This window comes from Micrasema longulum, unplaced genomic scaffold (assembly GCF_059751315.1).
Source record: "Micrasema longulum isolate JH-2025_06_02 unplaced genomic scaffold, ASM5975131v1 h1tg002489l, whole genome shotgun sequence".
Classification (NCBI taxonomy): Eukaryota; Metazoa; Arthropoda; class Insecta; order Trichoptera; family Brachycentridae; genus Micrasema; species Micrasema longulum.
Genome location: NW_028279631.1, coordinates 12,179 through 33,375, shown reverse-complemented (window position 1 = coordinate 33,375; position 21,197 = coordinate 12,179). Strand labels below are relative to the sequence as shown.

Sequence of the window (21,197 nt, the reverse complement as noted above, 5' to 3'; positions counted from 1 at the left end):
TTTCTACATTTAAAAAAAGGTCATGAAAACCAAATTTATACTAACGACAGTGTACTTTTGGGAGTGCGATATATAATCATTTGTAAAATAAAAAGATATACAATCGTCATCGAAAAGTCTGTTTTTTAATATTTAAAAATATTTTGTCTTATTGGAATCCGCTTGGAATCTGGCTGGCGAGCGCCGCACGCAACAGCCTATAAACATTCTACCATAGATAAAGCCAGCCTGTCACTACGCTCTCGACTGACAGCTGTCCGCTCGCGACATTCTCAAAAACTTTCATTTAAAGTTGTAAACATTTCTCCAGCGCGATCGAATAATTCGCTGTTTTGTGATTTACCCCGCCCGTTTTTACCGCGTGCGTTAAATAACGCATTTCAAGTGCTCAGTCGGTGCTGTTGAATAGTTTTTATTGTGTCATTGTGATAAGTGCAACGCTTGCGTGTGTAAGGTATGTTCGAAGTTTGTTTTTCTTAATAGAATGTGTCGTGTCATTCGGACTGGTTTTTTCGATTTTTAATTCGAAGCCATTAGCTTTATTTATGACGATCTAACGCACAAATCGCTACATAATTTTATACAATGTATCAAAGTTTGTACTTTGAAATCACGAGTTGTTAATTTTAGGTGTGGTTGTCCTTTGTATACAAAATATTTAATTTGAATCAATTATTTAGGTCCGCCTCCATTATACACTGTTTTTGTTCATACTTATAACAATTAATAACACAAACGTATGATTTGTCTAAAGACAATATATTTTTATCAATTTATATTTATTTATGCATATAATTGACATACGTCAACAAAGATGTGGAACTTGTTTAAGAAAGCAATACGGAACTATAAGCATATACAATAACTATTCCGACGTTGCTGATATTTTTCACTTAAAGTATAGCTTATATAAATCAACTCTATTTAATCATTTCAAAGATGATGAACGTATACATTTTTTAGATTATAGTGCTTTCTATGTTTACTTTTGCATGGGTACTATTGTGTACCATATTTACGTGAATGCTTATTTTTTTAATTACTTTAATTATTATTTATTATATTTATAAAAGACAAGTGATACTTTAATCCACAAATTTGGAATATCCAGTGACCGGTTTCATCGCTTTCGCGACATCTTCGAGACTGGTATCTTTATTAAAGAGTTTAATGTATTTGTACAAAACAGAGGTAAGGATAGATAATTCAAAGTTATATGAAAGTAAATTAAATAAAGTTATTTTTTCTAAGGGTCGTTATCGAATTTTTTTCTTCGGGTTAACTAATGAGTTGATATAATGCTATTTTAATGAGTTTAAGTATTTTATTTTATTTTTAGTGTCCCATCCTTCGTGAGTGTGGTTTTGTAAATAATGATTTCTGAAAAACAAAGGGTAAGAAGTCATTAGTAAAATTATATTACAATGTGTATAGTAATGGAGAATGCACGTGTGTTATCTGTTTATTAAGTAATTCTACGTCGGGTTTATTTTTTAATCTATTAATTTCGAGAATTTCTAACTTGTCAAGTTTATGGTGCAATATGAATTATTTTTACATTATTGTTTAATTCAAAAGAATGTTTATTTTCTATTAAATGATTGGCAAAATTACTTTATGAACAGAATAACACACGTGCATTCTCCATTACTTCACCCATTGTAATACAATTTTACTAATGACTTTTTGCCCTTTGTTTTTCAGAAATCATTATTTACAAAACCACACTCACGAAGGATGGGACACTAAAAATAAAATAAAATACTTAAACTCATTAAAATAGCATTATATCAACTCATTAGTTAACCCGCAGAAAAAAATTCGATAATGATCCTTAAGATAAAAATAACTTTATTTAATTTACTTTCATATAACTTTGAATTATCTATCCTTACCTCTGTTTTGTATAAATACGTTGAACTCTTTAATAAAGATACCAGTCTCGAAGATGTCGCGAAAGCGATGAAACCGGTCACTGGATATTCCAAATTTTTGGATTAAAGTATCACTCGTGTTTTATTTATATAATAAATTACAATGAACTTCCATCAATAATTTTCACTTACAAACTTAAATACTTTAATTGTCATTATTATGACTATTTTATATTTTTTTTGAGACAAAAGTATTTTATTGTATTTAATATACTAACATTTTCTACATTTTAAAGAAAAATATATATAAATTATTTTCCTTTGAAAATTTTATCTGCACACATTGTTAATTATTTTTTTATATCTAAATATGTTCTTTATACAAAATTGCTGTGTTATATATATATAGTATTTATGTAAAATAATACTTAAATATTTAATTTTTAAGTTTTTCACATTATATTGAAATGTTTATATTACATATTTTAAATATGTATCTTTTTAAGGTAAAGGCGCTGCGTGCCATGTATATTAATAAATAAATAAATTTTCAAAGCTTTTGATCCGTCTTCTTCCGATTTAAGTGATTATTTTTTTTAATTTAAATTAATTTTTACCGAACTAAAATAACATTACAAATTAAACAAAACACATACATTTTTCACTTTATCGAATGAAATTTTACGCTGATTTATTTATATAACAACAACGTTTGTTGTTGTTATATCCACATCTTTTGTTATATCGAGAAAGGAGCTCCGCGTCGGTTAGGACATGTAGAGCGAATGGACAGCGAAAGAACGGATTAGAATATTTACAATGCGAATACTGATGGAGGCAGAAATAGAGGAAGACCGAGAAAGACATGGCATGACCAAATCCAACAAATACTTGAAGATGGACATGTCAAAGGTCGAAATAATCGGCGCGCGTGCCGTGCATGAGAATATGTATGAATGTAGAGGTAGCGAGATCTGTATGCAAAGATAGAGTGATGTGGCTTTCTATTTTTTATTTTTATTTATTTAACTTTTTGTACATAATGTTATTTGTACATTGGCGGGCTTATTGCCAAATGGCAATTTCTTTCAACCAACCAATAAACTAAAAGTTTTATTTTTATAATTCAAGTTACAGAACATATTCAATAGAAAAAAAAAAAAGATTAAAAAGTTAAAAATATATGTAAAAATAGAAATAAATGAATTTGTTTATAAATTACCTTAAATCAAAACTTTTACTCAATGGGAAAAAGGAAAAAGCGGAAATCTTCTATCCTCTCTGCCTACCCTTACGGGATAGCGGCGTGATGGTTTGTTTTGGGTTTGTTTGTTTGTTTATTATTGCTGTGTTTTTGTGCCGCGATTATGAACGGCTATCTTCATCGGTATTTACCGAGACGGTATAAACTAATATTGATATTCAAGTACGAAAATGTGTATATTTGTATGAAAATGCAAATTATCTTCGTAGGTTACCTGTATAGAACATGTTTTGAAAAAAAAATGTAAACATATTCTGCTTTACATACAGAAAACTTAATTTTACTTTGTAGATAAAATTGAAAATATTTTTTTACGTCCTGTCTGAATACGGACCCTGGGCCCCGATTACCATAGAAACTCAACATTTATCTTCAACAATATTTTGAGTTTGTCCAAATTTTTTGTAGACAAGGACTGGATTCAACTCCCTGGGGAGCTGTTTATATTGACATATTACAACAGAGATGAAGAACATTTAAGAAAAGGTAATATAGAAGTCTAGGCATCTACAGGGCTTATGACCTGTCAATGGCTGGTTTAAGTGGCCACTTTACACACTGTGTAACATTCACCATTCTGCCTATATTTGGACATCCATATTCCTTCAATTCTTTCATCTGTTGATGTTTGTGAAGTTAAACAGCTGAAACCTTTATTTATATATAGATAAATTACCTGGTCCATGAGGAAGTATAGAAATTGAAAAAATAACATTTTCAGGCGTTGCCTAGTATGTAGGTGAAATAATTCAATTAGATGAATCTCACCCGCATAAATAAAGGTTTCAGCTCTTTAACTTCACAAACATCAACAGATGAAAGAATTGAAGGAATATAGATGTTCAAATATAGGCAGAATGGTGAATGTTACACAGTGTGTAAAGTGGCCACTTAAACCAGCCATTGACAGGTCATAAGCCCTGTAGATGCCTAGACTTCTATATTAACTTTTCTTAAATGTTCTTCATCTCTGTTGTAATATGTTTATTTATCTTTAATTTTATCTGCAAATTAAAATTAAGTTTTCTGTATGAAAAGCAGAATATGCATACATTTGTTTCTCCTTAACTTTATCTACCGACGTAGATACTTTGAATGTCCATGCAAATATTCTCTTATTATTACACAAATATCGGTTTTTCTTTATAGAAAGTCGAAGATAACTCTGTTAACCTCCCATTGTAATCGGGGCCCTGATCCTATATCATATTTTATACTCATGTTTCTGTGTCAAAATTGCCTGTCCGAACTCAACACAGGACTTTAAGTCCCACGGAGTTATGACTTATGTCTCAAATAATGTGTAATGTATAAAAGATAAAAAGTGTAAAAATACACTTTAAAAATGTGAAAAAGATTAATAAATTAAAAATTTACACAATACACTAACTTATTTATTCGTTTATTTCGACGGCTTACGCCTTTTACAAAGTATAAAATAATGTTGAAAAACAATTATCATGAAACAAAACACCTGTACACAGTATAGAAAATGTGGATACATGAAATAAAATCAGCAGAAAATAAGGAAACAATAAAGAAAAATTAAATAAAAAATTATAACATAGGTATGCAGCAAATTAACAATAAATAATGGGTTTTAATATAAAAAGTATTGAAGTAACAGAGGCGATATATCATAGCATAAACAGTAAAACAAGTTTTATAATTTATTTGATTTATTTGATTTATTTATTGATTTACACGCCCAATGGGCTTTTACATATTTTAGAAATTACATTTAAGTGCAGCAGTGAAACATGAGTATGTAAATTTGGTTAAAATTAAAGATAACATAAGAAAAGCTAAAAGATACAATAATAAGTAAAAATCAGGAAATGTACCAACATAGGTATATGGTACATAGAAAAATATTTAAAAAATTTACATATGAAAACATACACGCATACATATACATACATATAAGTTTATACATTATTAAAGAGATACATGAGAAAAAGAAATAGTAAATAAAGAAAAATATTAAGAAATTTTACATAAATTAATTTATAACCTTTTGAATACTTAACCTATATTTATATAAAGACAGACAAAATATATCAACTTCACCATACTCGTTACCTAGCCGGTGTAGTCTAGGTATTGGTGAATTGTAATAATAATTGTGACTGCCAGGAGATTCAAAAAATAACGTTAGCTGCCGAGTATTTCGAAGAGGTACTTTCAAGCTGATAACACTAGTTAATTCCGGGACGTCCAATACGCCATTTGCTATTTTATATAAATTTAATAAGTCATTTATAATTCTTCTTTTACATAGAGTTGACATATTTAGTGTAGATAATAAATTATCATAATCAATATTTTCAGCGGGTATATTAAGTTTGTAATTGATGAATCTAAGGAATTTACGTTGTACTCTTTCTAACTTTAAAATATGAACATTGTAATAAGGTGACCAAATTGTTGAATTGAATTCTAAATCACTTCTAACCTTTACTTCAAATTTAGAAAAGAAGTGATTAAAAAGTAATGATTTTAGTTGGTATAAAGATAAATGAAATAAATCTAAGTTTCCATGTTTGTTTGCTAACATGTGGAACCGTGGAATAGGTGAGTATTTAGCATAGTTTGAACTGTATAAAATCAACGGCAAAAGAAGTATTTGGTTTCGTCCCACGCTGTCTCACATAAAAATTGACATAATTTAAAATTTCGGGACTGTAAGAACATTAGGGCCTACAAAACGCTATTCTTCCGCTATAGAATGAATGACTAGAATCTTATGCGGATTGCGAAGGTTAAAGATCTAGGCATCACTTTTGTGGGTTCCCTGACATTGCATGATCAGATCGAAACAGTTTGTAGTAGTTCATTGAAGATGTTAGGATTCGTCTTGCGTACTGCCAGGGTTATTGGTAGTACACGAGTACTGACAATTCTTTATAACTCGTTGGTGCGAAGTAGACTCGAGAGTGGCTCGACAATTTGGGGACCGTGTGAGTTGAAGTACTCTCTTATGGTGGAGAGGGTTCAGAAGACATTTCTTCGGTTTCTCTACATGAGCCCATATTTAAACATCTATATTTCTTCAACTCTTTCATCTGTTGATGTTTGTGAAGAAAAGCACTGAAACCTTTAATTATGCGGGTGAGAATTATCTAATTGAATTATTTCACCTACATACTAGGCAACGCCTGAAAATGTTATATTTTCAATTTCTATACTTCTTCATGGACCAGGTGGATTTATCAACAATATTTTGAGTTTGTCCAAATTTTTGTAGACAAGGACTGGATTCAACTCCACGGGAGCTGTTAATATCAACATATTACAACAGAGATGAAGAACATTTAAGAGAAGGAAATAAGACAAATATAATGTTTTCAATGTTTAAAACAAAGAATTAAGAGCGGCCAAATCGTTTTACTCTATATGATGCGTGCATAAAATTAAGAATAGTCCAGAAACCGCATACGCGCATCATACAGAAGGCGACTAAACTACTCCCTAAAAAGTAGTTTTACGTTCTGACCCATTAGTTTCTTTGCAGACGTCGCTCAGTACGAAACTCCCGATTTGAATTCAACTATGCCGTGTTGTGTGGTTTTAAAGTGTAGAAATACTGCTGAGATCACATGTCATGTGTAATTAGCAAATGCATGTGTAATTAGCAAATGCATTACTCAAAAATTGAATTATTTTTCCATCTGTCAGATTGCCAAAGAAAACAAAATGGACATTTCGTTAGTGTTGCTAGGGTAGTAAATTGTTTTACTCTTCTTTGCTCATCTAATGAAAATTGAATCTCTGAATAACCAACGCAGTGGTGGACATTTGACCGACATTATCTTTAAAACCTCAAATATCATGAAATAAAAATATCAGTTTTATGTAAAATAAAATTGGTTTTATATTTTAAATTCAAAGTTCATTAATTCAATTACTCACTAACTACACTAAGTCTACAAAAATTTGGACAAACTCAAAATATTGTTGATATAATTGATAAGATTAACAAAGGGTCTCCGAAATGGTTTGGTCATGTAGAAAGAATGGTAAAACGTTGGTGCGAAGTAGACTCGAGAGTGGCGCGATGATTTGGGGACCGCGTGAGTTGAAGTACTCTCTTATGGAGGAGAGGGTTCAGAAGAAATTTCTTCGGTTTCTCTACATGAGGGAGTGCGGATATTATCCACGGCTTTATCCCACCGAGTTCCTCCAGGGTATGCTCGGTGACAGCAGTTTGAAGACTAGAAGGAATGTGTATTTAACAACGCACTTCTTTCGATTGTTGCGCGGTATTATTGACAACCCTGAAATTATGCGGAGCATTAGCTTTTATGTTCCTGATAATTACCTTAGACAGCGTCAACATAGACTGTTTCACATTCCAATATATACAGGATCAACCTGCCAATGGTTATGCCTGTTGGAAGGGCTATCTCTATGTTGAACAATATCACTTTGGACATTGACATTTTTCACGTCTCTGAGGGAGTTTTTCGTTACAAGATTCTCTTACTTTTTTAACATATTATTCTTTGGATATTATGTATACTAATGTGTTTTTTTTTTATATATACCTAATTTTACCTAATTATTTCTATATGTATGAATTAAGATATTTTATTTTGTAATGTACATATATATGAACAAATAAATGATAAATTATTTAAAAGCTTGAAAAGCAGCGCTAAATCTGAAATTCCCCTTCTATCACTTATATATATATATATATATGCCAGTGTTTTTTTTTCCAATCATACCCTTCAGTTCTGTCAGCGATTGGGTCTTTATAGAAACGGACAGTGTTACGCACTTACTCTGATCAAATTTACAGCATGTTTTTGAGCAAAATCGCGTACCTACATTTTATCTCGTTCTATTTTCCCAGAATGTAGTTATAGTGGTCGGTGAAAGCACTCGCATACGAGTTGCACATAGCCCAGTGCACATTTCTAATGTGAATTACTCAGATTTCTCTTGTATATAATCAATTCAATGCATATATTTATCTATGTTCAAAGCATTAACTTTGTGGTCAAATATTTTAATTAATTACAGTATTTTGATTTTATTGATGTATTTATGCTTTATTAAGTTAGTTCATAACATCTTAAAAAACTAATATAAACTTTCAATAATAACATTACAATTATTATTTATATCACTACAGAGATGGGTAGAATTTTTGTTTCAAGATTATGGATATTCGAGCGTTTACAGGGCTTATGACCTGTCATAGGTTGGGTTCAAGTGGCCACTTTTATGTAGAATTCTACAACATTCCCCATTCCGCTTATTAGCGAATATCCATATCGGTGACATTTTTGGTTTTTGTATATATGTCATGAAACAAGGAAAGCTTTCGCTAGCGCGTTTGGAGCGCCATCTATGTATTTGATATTGAGGTTATACCTACTCCCCCTTGGGATAAAACCCAGAATTGTGTGTGTATAAATATGTAAATATATATACACATACCAAAAATAATATTGTGTAAACATTACAATTTTTTATCGAAAGTTCAAAAGAACGTGTTTTTTCATTTTAATTTTAAATATTTCAATCCTTCCTCCTTTATTTCTACAGGTAACTCATTGTACAACGCCAATCCCTTGTACAATGAGTTTGAGATTCTATTTTTCTCCTCATCTGTATTTTTTTTTATACCTAGTTTCATACGTACGACATTGCTGGGCAGAGTCATTAAGGTGATTCTAAATAAAATATTAATCAAATTATTCATAGATGGCGCTTTAATATTTTTTTCGTTTATTTTCCATGGAAATTTTGCAAAACTTGGTTTGCGGAAAATTTACACTATATTGATCGTAACAAATACCATAGAAATATAATTCAGGCCCTTTTCACAAAATGGTGTACAAAACAAAAAATTGCTTATTTTATTTTTACACCATTACACCAGTACACCATTTTGTGAAAAGGACCGAATTTATATTGTTGTGGTATTTGTTACAATCAATATAGTGTAAAGTTTCCGCAAACCAAGTTTTGTAAAATATCCGTTGAAAATAAACGTAAAAGTGACATTTTTCAATAAAACATGTTAAAAGCGCCATCTATGAATAACTGTTTTCATATTTTCGTTTAGAACCACCTTAAATGAACGCCACAACAATGTTTTGAGTATGTTCAAATGTTTGCAGACATGCTGGATTTCCTCCCTAGGGAGTTATTTAGATTTAAATTTGTGGCGACAGAGAGGGAAAATATTTTCGAGAAGGGAATTTATTTATTTATTTGGTTTACAAACAATGAAAAAATAATACATAATGCACATAAATATTTAAACAATAAAAAAAATAGACACTACTTATTTTTCATCAATTACATGTAAACAAGGCTCGTAGGTTTTCACGGCCTTCAGAATACAGATAGTGTTTTTCTGGGTTATTATGCCGTGTTTGTGGGCTTTGTATTGCCGACGTTTCGGAGCACATTGCAGTGTCCATCTTCAGGGCTGAATGTATGAGTGTAGTTTTTAGTGTGTTTAATTGTGAGGAATTTGTACCGTGTCGCAGTCGGGCAATGTATGTGTTCGGTACGACCTCAAAAGTAAGAAACTTACTAAAATCAGTAAAAGATCGGGACCCACTTGAAACAGATGGAGTATATAAATTAAATTGCAAAAGCTGTGAAACAGTCTACATAGGGCAGACTGCCAGAAACATAGTGACAAGAATAAAAGAGCGCAAGAGTGCATGCAAGTTGGGCTACCCGGATAAATCAGCTCTTGCAGAGCACTACATAGAAACAGGGCATAATTTCTCATTTGAGCCAAATGTCCTTGGAAAGCCCAAAAATCATCAAGCCCGTTTAATAAAGGAAGCCATAGAAATATACAAGCATCCTAATAACATAAACAGGGATGATGGGTTACGACTACGAACCTCATGGTACCCGGTGCTTCCAAAGCCCACGGTATAAACTCCACACACTTAACCACATACATTGCCCGACTGCGACACGGTACAAATTCCTCACAATTAAACACACTAAAAACTACACTCATACATTCAGCCCTGAAGATGGACACTGCAATGTGCTCAGAAAAACACTATCTGAATTACATGTAATACTAACTAAAAACATATTTATATAAAACGAGCAAAATAAATTGAATTTAAATTGTTGTAAAAATTTTAATAAAATTGCAAAAATTGTACGAATCAATAATAAAATCTACATGAATAAAATACATTTAATATTTTTTTTTAAATCATTGAATATTATAAAACTAATAAAAACAATTCATAAAATACTAATAAAAACACTAAACAAAATATGCATCGAAATAAAACCAGCAATGTAATCCATCAAAATTAAATGTACAAAATTAATATATCAATATAAAAACGCATTTTGCATACACTTCTTAAATCTAAACAATTCAGCGTCAAAAATGTCGATCTCTATTATGGAAGTCTAGGTATTTTCATTGCTTATAAAAGCGCCATATTTGAACAATTAGTTTTATATTTTCGTTTAGATAAGATTAAGGTTAAAAATATGCTACCTTAAATTGGAGGATTCTTATTTTTGGTACATAACAAAAGTTTGTATTTTTACGTTAATAATCAACATTCGTTTTTGGTGGACCCAATCAGATTCTTCCCTTAAATTCTTTTTAATTTCGACCCATTTATTTATTTTCATCGGATTTTGTGGAATACAGAAATAATTTTTAGAAAACGTGTTCCTATCAGCACACCTGTGTAACTAAGAAGATATTCACATACTAATAATACCGATAAAAATATATTAAATGGATTTAAAATAATTAATTGTCAGTTGCCTTCTGTACGCCGATGACGCAGTCCTCCTAGCTGACAGCGAAGAGGAACTGCAATCCTTGGTTACAAAGGTTTACGAAGTGTGCAAGGAGAGTGATTTGCTAATGAATGTGCAAAAGTCGAACGTCATGGTCTTTGAAAGAAATGTAACTATGACTGAATGTAAGATTGTAGTAAATGGAGATAGTTTGAAACAGGTCGAAGAATTTGTATATCTGGGTAGTATGTTTACTAGAGATGGAAATATGGACAAGGATATTGAAAGGAGGGTTAGTGCCGGTAACAGAGTTAATGGTGCCTTAAAGTCTGTCGTAGCAAATAAGTGTCTATCGCAAGAGGCTAAATTAGCAGTTCATAATGGAGTTCTGGTACCAACCCTAATGTATGGAAGCGAAGCATGGAGTTGGAAAAAAAGGGACGAAAGTAGACTGAATGCTGTTGAAATGCGATCCCTCAGGCGAATGTGCGGAAAAACAATGTATGATAGGTGCCCTAATGTCGAAATTAGAGCAGAATGCAAGGCTGAGTTAAGCATTATCGACAAAATTAAGAAAGGTCTTTTGCGATGGTTCGGTCATGTGGAGCGAATGAATGATGAAAGAACGGCTAAAAAGATTTATGATGCGAATGTGTCTGGTTGTAGAAGTCGAGGAAGGCCGAGAAAGACATGGCATGATCAAGTACAACAAATTCTTGAAAGTGGTCATGTGAAAAGTCAGAATAATCGACGTGCGTGCATGAGAAGATGTATGAATGTGAAGGAAGCAAAGGAAGTGTGCCAGGACAGAGTGGTGTGGCGTTCTATCCTCTCTGCCTACCCCTCCGGGGAAATGGCGTGATGGTTAGTTAGTTAGTTAAAATAATTAATTGTATATTCAAAATCAGAACGGATATTGTGGAGAAATGTTTTCATGGCCCTTGGTTTTTGTGACGTCAAGTTTCGTGATATTTTTCTGAACAAATTTAAATGACCAGGAACAAATAAACATGAATCGTGGCGTATTAGGAGCGTGGCCAATGGAATTACCGTGTTTGCGGGAATTCAAAATTACAAATTCAAAAGTATATTTTTGCCACTAATGATATCAAAAGTATTTTTTATGCCACTAATAATATCAAAAGTAATTTTTATGCCACTAATAATATCAAAAGTATTTTTATGCCACTAATAATATCAAAAGTAATTTTTATGCCACTAATAATATCAAAAGTAAGTTTTATGCCACTAATAATATTAAAAGTATTTTTTATGCCACTAATAATATCAAACGTATTTTTTTTGGCACTAATAATATCAAAAGTAACTTTTATGCCACAAATAATATCAAAAGTAATTTTTATGCCACTAATAATATCAAAATTATTTTTTATGCCACTAATAATATCAAAAGTAATTTTTATGCCACTAATAATATCAAAAGTAAGTTTTCTGCCACTAATAATATTAAAATTATTTTTTATGCCACTAATAATATCAAAGTATTTTTTATGCCACTAATAATATCAAAAGTATTTTTTATGCCACTAATAATATATATTTTTTTTACATAACAGTATTTCATAGACCTTTATTAATTTAAAAATGTTTAAAATATATATATTTCCCCATTGCGCCGCCAGGCGTAGTTTGACGTTTACAAAAAAAATAATATTTGAATATTAATTGTTTTAAGCTTTATTAATCATCATCATTCCTTGTCCCCTCCCTAGTTGGAGCCACGATTCGCATTCGCGGAGGAGAAGAGGTGTTATGGGTAGGTATAGGCGGCATTTGGTTTTGACTGAGTAAATATCCGATCTCCAGACAGCCTTCACACTGTTGAATGTGGTAATATTTACCAATAAAAAGTTTCACAATCTTTTTTACAATGTTTATCCGAAAGGTTTAATTTTTACTCACTTTCATGGCAAAAGCAGGTGTTTTGGTTTCCATTATAAACGTCGCGCCTGGCTGGCGATCGAAGAACGACTAATTACTCGTTGGGCATGGCTGAGCGCTTGGGCATGAGTTAAGTGTCATAATTTTAGAGGGCTAATGGCATATATGTGTATTTATATGTCAATGATAAAACCGTATTAATTTGTTTTTATTTGTTTTTTTGCAGATGGCGTTCGCGAACAAGATTACATCAAAATAAAAAATAGAATAATATTAACAAGCCCTTTGAAAGTTCATTATTGAAATTCCGTCCAAATAAATGTGATAAGCGTTTTGAAAATGTTTCTAGAATACTTCTTAGTTAAGATTAAAAAACGTGTCGGAGAGTTTTTGAATTTTGACAGCGCCTGTCAAATTCAAGGTGCTTAGATAAAATCCGCGGGAGACTTCGGCGCGGTGGACCACAGACAGTCAACAATATAAGATGTGAATTGAAACCATAAATGTCGTGTTTATTGGCCAGTAATAGTTTATAAGGGGTGTATTTTTTTAATAAGTTAAAAATAGTTTAAATTAATTCGATTGTGTTAATTGTAATTAAGTTGTGTGTAATAAGAGCCAGTATTTTTAAATTGTGTCTTGGTTCAAGAGTAAATTCAGTGCTTCTCGGGATTTGACAAATACAGAAAAGGTAAATATTATTTATTTATTTAATATACAAACAATTTAATATAATGATAAAACAGAAATATTCACATTTCACTTTTGGAGCCACGAGAAATTTACTGCCTGATTAATTGAGCAACAAAATAGTACGGCGCGCTAACCACAGTAATTTATATATAGAGTGTTCTTTAAATCCTGTCATATCCAAAACCACAATGATCAGTATGAGCAAGAAGACATATTAGCATATTTAAAATAATATTTAGAACCAAGATTTAAAAATATTTAAAAAATAAATGATTGCTTACTTCTGCGTTTGTTGAATTTTATTCGTTCTAAAAAATAATTTGATGTGCCAATATGTCTTTTTGCTCATACTGATCATCGTGGTTTCGGATGTGACAGGGTTTAATGAACATCCTGTATATAATAATGAATCGCCGTGTTGTGTCTCGCAAAAACTCGAAAATAACTTGACAGATTTACGTGCAGTTTTTTGCAAATTTTCTAATTCACGTCCTCGAGGTTTACAAATAATAACATCTCCAATATATTGAGTAGAAAATAAGTTAGAAGCATATATGTATGTGTTTTCATCGATTTTCCAGGGTTGCATTCGACTGAAATGCATATTCCAAAAAATTTGGAGAATGTTGTTTTTTTTGTAAATTAAAAAAGTTTGTTTTTTAACGTTTTATTTGAACATTTTACAACAACAACAACAACAACAAAACAACAAAACAACAAACCATCACGCCGTTTCCCCGTAGGGGTAGGCAAAGAGGATAGAACGCCATAACACTCTATCTTGGCATACAGACCTCGCTTCCTCTACATTCATACATCTTCTTATGCACGCACGCCGATTATTCCTACTTTTGACATGTCCATCTTCAAGTATTTGATGGACTTGATCGTGCCACGTCTTTCTCGGTCTTCCTCGTTTTCTGCATCCATCAACATTTGCATCGTAGATCCTTTTAGTCGTTCTTTCGCTGTCCATTCGCTCTACATGTCCAAACCAACGCAGCACCCCTTTCTTAATTCTGTCAATAATGCATGTCTCAGCCTTACACACTTCACGGATCTCGACATTTGTGCACCTATCATACATCGTTTTACCACACATTCGCCTGAGGGATCGCATTTCGACAGCATTCAACCTACTTTCATCATTATTTTTCCAATTCCATACTTCGCTCCCATACATTAGAGTTGGAACTAGAACTCCGTTGTGAACTGCTAGTTTAGCCTCCTGCGATAAACATTTGTTTGCCAAAGTAGATTTTAGTGCACCGTTCACCCTGTTCCCGGCACTCACCCTCCTTTCACATTTTACATGTTAACATATTTTTGGATTAATGATTTTTTGTAATGTTTAACAAATTTAAACCGACATGCGACATCGAAACATTTTTGAACAACGAATTCTGACACAGAATGCACCACTGCCGGTAAGTAGCGTAGAGTTTGACATTTGCAAAAAGAATTCTTTATTTGAAAAAGTATTATATCATATTTTGGAATTTAACCACAAACAAGTACCGAGGTACCTACCTATGTAATTAAATCCAATATTTGAATATTAAAAATGTTTAGTTTTGGAATTCAATCATAAACAAGTACTTAGGTACCTACATATCAATAAAAAGTATGTTTTCTTTTATCCAAAAAGTTTTTGTATGCTTTTACAATACAGTCATTTTTCTTTTATTATTATTTATTTATTTATTGACAAACTTATGCAGTCCATTCGAACAATGGTAAACACATTTTCTTATACTAAATAAATACATGTACAAATAAATTAAAATACAACGAAATAAAATTAAGACTAGGACAAAAAATAAAAATTACTACCTCAAGACAAGATCTGGTCTATCTTAGTTCTTTCTTTTCTTTTGGTTTTGAATTAAATGTTAAGGTCACGTCGAAACACGGCTGACGATTAAAGAATGACTCAATTCGCGTTGGGCATGGGTTGAGTGCCATAATTTTAAAGGGCTCAGAATAAATCGCGCTCTGAATTTTCTTAATTAACTTTTAAAAGTTAAAGTTTAAAAATAGCTTTTAAAAGTCCAAAATAAATAACGTGTGTAATTAATTACGAAAAAAATGTTTGTTCAAACAGCTTATAGCAGACAAGTTTACTTTCGGGCAGGACAACGTCTGTCGGGTCCGCTTGTTGTTAATAAAAAATAGTCGATCGAAGCTAAACTAGCAGTGCGCAACGGAATTCTAGTCCCAACACGTATATACGGAAGTGAAACATGGAACTGGCACATAATGAATGAAAGCAGAGTGAACGTGGCGAAGTGCGATCTCTTAGACGAATTTGTGGGAAATCAATGTATGACACGGTTCATCATTCCCTTTCCGCACCTAATGTTGCATAGGGCACTGCATCGGTATACAAATCGCAGCGTATCTTAATAATTTTTGTTACATGAAGGTAAGATGATTAGTCTTACCTTTCAGGCGCCAGTCCTGGGACTATGAAATATTCTAGTGTAAAAACACCACCAAAGGCAGAATGGTGAATGTCACACAGCGTGTAAAGTGGCCATTCAATCGAGCCAACGAAGTCGAAGGTCGTAAGCCCTGTAAATGCCGCCCATATTTATACATCTATATTCCTTCAATTCTTTCATCTATTGATGTTTGTGAAGTTAAAGAGCTGTAATCTTGAATTTAATTATTTCACCTACATACTAGGCAACGCCTGAAATTTTTTCAATTTCTATACTTCTTCATGGACCAGGTGGATTTATAAACAATATTTTGTTGAGAAATCTACGTTCTCTAAAATGTTATTCATCTCTGTTGTAACATGTAAATATTAAAAGCTCCCTAAGGAGTTGAATCCAGTGCTTGTCTACAAAAAATTGTGGAGACATGTTTTCATACATAAATGTAAAAAATAAATTTAACAAAAACACGTTGCAAGAAAGACGCGACGTTTTTGTCCTTGGTTGTTGCGACATCAAGATTCGTCAATGTTTGATTATGTCCAAATGCTTGCAGACTGGCTGGATCTCCTCCCTAGGGAGTTGTTCATATTTAAATTTATTTCAACAGAGAGGGAAAAATTTTTGAGAAGGGAATATGGAAGTCTAGGCATTTACAGGGCTTATGACCTGTCATTGGCTGGTTTAAGTGGCCACTTTACACATAGGCAGAATGGTGAATGTTACACAGTGTGTAAAGTGGCCACTTAAACCAGCCAATGACAGGTCATAAGCCCTGTAAATGCCTAGACTTCCATATTCCCTTCTCAAAAAATTTTCCCTCTCTGTTGAAATAAATTTAAAATCAAGATTCGTGATAATGTTCTAAACAAATTTCAATGGCCGGGAACGAATAAACATGAATCGTGACGTATAAGGGGCGTGGCTAATAAAATGACCGTCTCTGCGGGAATTCAAAATTACAAATTTAAAAATGTTTTTAATTCTACTAATAATTAGCAAAAAAAAATATTTACAGGACAGTATTTCATAGACCTTTTTCACTTTAAAAATGTACAAAAAAAAACGTGATATTTTTATATTATTTTTCGCAACTATCTCAATACCTCCTTCAATGGAGATTTCTAAGTTTGCTTATAATACCCTCACTATCTTAACATGAGAACGCTCAGTATTCATTTTCTATTGCACTAGTTTTATTAGATCCCTGCGCCTCGATTATGAACGCTATCTTCATCTGTATATATCGAGACGGTATACTTAACTTCTGTACTATCTGTATCTTACCTCGTTATTTTTTTTATTATTATTTTATTGAAATAAACGGCACTTAGTGCCTTTTACATATTAGTTACAAATACAATTAAATATACATACATGGAAGCATAATTATAAGTAATACAGAGCATTTAAAACAATATTATTAATTTAGAAAGTCTAAGAAATATTTTTATTTTATTTTATTTTATTAGGGAAATCAACAGTTCTACATACATATTTTTAGTAAACATACAGATATAGTGTATAAACTCAGAACTAATAACAGATTTCCACATAGTATACAAAGTTAGTAAAGAAAATATATATTACATATCAAATAAATACATACAATTTATACATATAAAAATGTTATTTTCATGTACTCAATAATCAAAGATTTTTTAAGTATTAATTTTAAGAACATTAAGTTACTGTAAATTGGGCGGGATAAGGACAAAAATGCTTGAAGAGAAGATAAGGAGGGGGGGGGAGATGTACATATTTATTATTATAATGTCAATAAACTAATATAAACTATATAAAAGAATAAAATATTACCAGTTATAGAACTATCGATAAAAAAAGATAATTTGGTATTTGAAATACTTTGAACCAGTCAAAAAAATAACCAAGAAGACAATTTTGAATAACATTAAAAAATATATATATATTTATGTATTATTATTGAAAACTAATATTTAGGTAAATAGTATATGTTTATGTATAAAAATATATAATGATGTAAAAAAAATGATAAAGAGAAATATTTTTTACTTATAATTTAATTAAGAAAAGAAACGAAAAAATAAGAAAAAACACTAATAAAGAAGTTTAAAACAAATTTTTAACAAAAGTAACAAATAGTTACCTGGAACTATTACCAATAAAATAAAGAAGAAGAGCCGTTCTATATGTAATAAATTTCATCAAGTTATGTCATACCTACTTGTCATATCGACATCATATGATCGAAACAAGCCAATGAATGACCGCAAACAATTAGTCCGCGTTCCTTACGTCATTAAAATTAAAAATAGTTCTTATTTATATTTTAAATAGGCTTCTGTGATAGAAAGTGCCCACTTCAAAGCGATTGTAAACTCCAATAAATCTCAATTCAAGCAAAAAAAGCTTGCTTAAATATGATTTTTATATGACTTTTAACCATTGCCAAAACGATATGCTTAACGATCGTCTGCATTTATCTACTGCAGTAGTACTGAGTGATTACAAGGCCGACTCTCCATACGTTCTCTCAGAAAGATAGTTAAACAGATGGAAAAAATATAATAACCAAATTATTTTTTTACAGTGGTAACTTTCTAACGCCTAGATACTCTTATATGTTAATAGGACAAAATCTAGCGACATTATTTTCGCATCTAGGCGTTCGTTTTATAAAACTGACAGTTATGTCGGAATTGAATTCGACTTTAAAATTTATTTATTTCTCTTTCATTTTTTGAATAGGCTTTTAAGAAAAAAAGTGCCAACCTCAAAACAATTAAAAATAAATCATAATTAAAGAAAAAGTTTCTCGGCGGAACATATTTTTGTCGGTACAAACCGATGTACTTACATCAAAACTTGATGGTGGGGCATCGGTAGTATATCTACCTATATGTAGTCGGTCAGAGAGACTTTTATCTTCAACTATGACGTCATACTGAAGCTATGTCATCTTAGAGCGTAGATATGTGTACCGTTACGTACGCTTCCCCTTGTTTCATATCGATGAACCTACCCAAAACTTGGTGGGGGGTCGGTAGTATATCTTTATAATCGCTAGAGGGAATTTATCTTCAACTATACCGTCAAGGTGAAGTTATGACGTCTTCATCTTCCCATCGTAATCGAGGCCCTGATATTGAATATGTTTACTTTTTTATGCAATAAATTTATAAAATTAAAAATTAATAAATATTTTTTTTTTGCTTATATTTTCTTTTTTTTCTTCCTAGTTCAGTCGTCGCTCACAGCGCGCAAAATGTACCGTGGAACAATTTCGATTCAAAATATTTGGGAAGGGTCTTCCTAACTTTCCACTTCATGGTTTACATGGTAAGTTTTTTTTATTTTGTTTTATAAATAAAATTTTAACTTTTTCTGTGCCGCTGGGTATTGCAATGGCAGTTCCGAGCAGGACGCGAAATTGCAGGTACCGTTTAGAAAATACAAAAAAAAAATGTTTTTTCCAATATTTTGAGTTTGTCCAAATGCTTGTAGACAAAAGACTTGATTTCACCCCCTCTGGAGTCATTAAGATTAACAAATTACAACAGGGATGAAGAACATTTTACAGAAGGGATATGGAAGTCTAGGCATTTACAGGATTTACAAGATTTTGAGTCCAATGCCTAGCAACATATGTACCGGAAGTAAAACTATCGGTACTGTTGACGAGTACATTTACCTTCAAAACAAAATCAAATTGGGAACATTTAATCAAACTGCGGAACTGCCTAGACGAATCGGGTTAAGTTGGGCTGCGTTTGGAAAGCTGAAACACGTTTTCAGAAATAAGTAAATCCCAAATAATCTAAAGGCCATAGTCTACAACTTTCGTGTTCTGCCGGTGGCAACATGCGGTCTTGAAACCATGTCGCTCACTGCTGGAAGTGGTCAACTCAGCGGTCCATGGAGAGACAAATGTCGGGCGTCTCCTCAAGAGACCGAACAAGGAATGAGGAGATAAGACGCCGTACAAAGGAGACCGATATCGCGGGAAGAGGGGGAAGACGAAAATGGCAGTGGGCGGGTCATGTGGCGAGACAAGAAGCCGATGGGTGGACCCCAGAATACTAAACTGGAGACCCTACAGAAGTAACAGGGGAGTAGGAAGACCACAGAGGAGATGGACTGACGAAGTCGCCGAACTCGTGGGCCATAGATGGAAACAGAGTGCCCAGGACAGAACAACATGGAAAAATTTGGAAGAGACCTATATCCAGCGGTGGAGAGAAACGGGCTTATAAGAAGAAGAAGAAGGCATTTACAGGGCTCATGACTGGTTTAAGGTTTGGCTGGTTAAAGTGGCAACAATGTTACACAGTGTGTACAGCAGGGGCGAATCGTCAAAGTAAGCGATTATGCACAGCTTACCATTATATTTGGCTTTTAATAATAATTTATTGTAACCATGTTTATAGGAAAATAAATAAAGTAATTGATATTTATTATAAATCACCGTTTATATATTTCTACAAAAAAATATCTATAAAGCGCGCCCAGCCCATTCTCACTGAACGATGAAACTAGCCGATTACCTCAGCTTATTCTTCCATACAAAAAAGTACACTGTATTTTTCGTCTTTAACCCAAGTCGGCTTTTTTAGTACTAAAACAAACTCGCAGATTACAAATATTTTTGGAAGATTCTCTATTTGGAAACTAGTATTTCGAACATTATTTCCGAAGGACTATTTTTCTTTGATGGGATACCGTCGACATATTATGTATCACATAGGACAGGTGGCGTTCGCAGTGGCCGTTTTAGGCATTATTCATTTTAAAAGAAATCGGCCAGTGCTCAAGTCTTGACAGTACTGTCAATGACAGATCAGAATGTCATTGTGGTATTTGTCAATAAACTTTTGTACAAGTTTAGTATTGTATTAAAATAGTGTAGAATAAAGCTACGTATATCGCGTGGTTAATAATAATTGTTGTTTGAATTGATTTTCACAGAACCACAAAAAAAATTAGTAATTTATAATTACATTACTTACGTGTTATGTAGGTACTTATATGTAGTAAAAATTATTGAAATTTTTAATAGATTACCCATAAAATAAATCACGGCTCGCCACTGGTGTACGGTAGCATATTTTATATAGTTTAAACCTTCGTTGCTTTATTTTAGTATAATGAAGTGAATACATGTTATTGGATGGCATGCAGGTGAGATTCATCTAATTGAATTATTTCACCTACATACTAGGCAACGCCTGAAAATGTTATTTCCCCAGGGAGTTGAATCCAGTCCTTGTCTACAAAAATTTGGAC

At 32.2% G+C, this 21,197-nt stretch overlaps 1 long non-coding RNA gene across 1 annotated transcript; it reads left to right on the top strand.

The window, feature by feature from the left end:
- Positions 1-248: 248 nt before the first annotated feature.
- Positions 249-19,378, top strand: LOC148272090 (uncharacterized). Its single transcript, XR_015824931.1, has 3 exons — positions 249-454; positions 13,025-13,489; positions 19,154-19,378. It is a non-coding gene; the product is annotated as an uncharacterized LOC148272090 (long non-coding RNA).
- Positions 19,379-21,197: the final 1,819 nt, after the last annotated feature.